The sequence below is a fragment of the Chinchilla lanigera genome, unplaced genomic scaffold, assembly GCF_000276665.1.
Source record: "Chinchilla lanigera isolate Chin_1 unplaced genomic scaffold, ChiLan1.0 scaffold00036, whole genome shotgun sequence".
In the NCBI taxonomy this organism is placed as follows: Eukaryota; Metazoa; Chordata; class Mammalia; order Rodentia; family Chinchillidae; genus Chinchilla; species Chinchilla lanigera.
Window position 1 is genome coordinate 17264947 of NW_004955437.1, and position 2177 is coordinate 17267123.

Consider the following 2177-nt stretch of genomic DNA (forward strand, 5'->3'; position numbering starts at 1 on the left):
AAAAAATAAAAAAAAAAAAAAAAAAAAGAAGAGTAAGTCAGTGTATTTCCCTATAAACAAAAACACTCTCCTATATGACCACAATATGACATTAAATTCAGGAGATAACAGCCAGGCATGGTGGCACATGCCTATAATCCCAGCACTCAGGAAGCTGAGGCAGGAGGATTGCCAGCCTGGGCTACATAGTCAGTTCAAGGCCAGTATAGACTGCATATTGAGACCTTGTCTAAAAAAGAAACAAAATCAGGAGATAACAGAGCCAGGTGAGGTGGTGCACACCTGTATGCCCAGCACTTGGGAAGCTGAGGCAGGAAGACCAGTGTGAGTTTAAGGCCAGCTGGACTACATAATGAAACCCTGTCTCAAAAACCAAAACAAACCAAAATCAGGAGATGATAATACCAATACGTCGCTGCCATTAAATCTTCAGATCCCAGCCAGGTTTGCCAACAGTCCTGTCAGTGACCTCTGTAGCTACACATCTGTAATCCCAGCTCTCTGGGAGGCTGAGGCAGGAGGAGGGCAAATTCAAGACGAGCCTTGGTGATTTAGCGAGACCCTGTCTCAACATAAAAAGTAAAAATAGGGCTGGGGATATAGCTCAGTGAGCAGGTCCTGGACTCAATCCCAGTACAGGTTAAAAAAAAAAAAAAAAGGGAGAAAGAGATCAAGAAATCTAGGACTGGGGAGGTGGCTTGGTGACAGAACATTTGCTTAGCATGGGCAAGGCCCTGGGGTTTGATCCCCAGCACAGGAGAAACAAGAAGATACTTCACCATGAAGGGAATTAGAATCTCCACTGAGTTTTGGAGTCATCTTCTCATATAATTTTTGAGCTTGCCTCACACCTGGCTTCAGTGACTCACCTGAGTGGCACCTGTCAGGGAGGGGAGCTCTAGGGAGGAGCACTGCCGACAGATTCTCACTGGGGACCACAACAGGCTGCGAGGAATCAATGTACAGAACCAGCTGCACGGTGACACGCACCTGTAGTCCCAGCTGCTCAAGAGGCTGAGGCAGGAGGATCACTTAAGTGTGTGAGTTAGAGATCAGCCTGGGCAACACAGCGAGACCCCATGCCTAAAAGACAACTCATGACTGGGTGGACCAATCCTCCTGGACAGGCTCACATGCAACTGTGAGAAATCTCTTCCCAAGGTCTGCCTCCTGCGAAGTCTAAAATCAGCCATAGCTGGCCACTGTAATCCCAGCATTTGAGGGGCTGAGGCAGGAGGATTGCAGCAAGTTCAAGATCAACTTGAACTACCTGCCTCCAAAAACCAAGACCAAACAGATCAGCCATGGTGGATATACTTACACCACAGAAACCTGGGGAAACTGTGTATCAGGGATTAGTTTTTGAGAACTGGCAGTTAAACCCTAACCCACAGCCACTGCCATGAATGCTACTTACAGCCCGGTAGCAAGGGCTTCATAACCCAAAAAGGGAGTGAACGTGCAGAAAGCCAGCGACCCCTCTGCCCTCTACTCACACAAGCCTTCAGCCCTTGCGGCGCTTGTTTGGATACTGCGTTTCTTTGGCTCTTGAGATATGTACGTGATCCCAGCTCTGACGTCTTAAATCTGATGGCTCCCTGTATTCTTCCCAGGACCACACAGCACTTCCAGCTGTGGGACTGAAACCTGCTCGAGTCTCCACCATCTCTCTGAGCTTTGTTCACTCCAGTCCCAACCTCGAAGGTTGCTCTCTGCCCTCACGCCCCACCTCAGCCTCTGGCCTTGCACACATCTCCCCGCAACACCCAGCTCCAGGTCCTTTCTTGTCTTGGGGGAAAGGGACAGAGTCTTGCTATGTAGTCCATAAACCCAGGGCAACCCTCCTGCCTCAGCCTTACAAGTGCTGGGATTACAGGCATCAGCACCATACTCAGCTCCTTTTCTTCTTTCTTCTTCTTCTTCTTTTTTTTTTTTTTTTTTGTCTTTTTGAGACAGGATCTCACTGTGCAGTTCAGGCTGGCCTTGAGCTCACTTTGTAGCCCAGGATGGTCTGGAATTTACAACGATCCTCCTGCCTCAGCCTCCCGAGTGCTGGGATTACAGGCGTGCGCCACCACGCCTGGTCTCTTTCCTTTTGTTTCTTTCTTTCTTCCTTCTTTCTTCTTTCTTCTTTCTTTCTTTCTTTCTTTCTTTCTTTCTTTCTTTCTTTCTTTCTT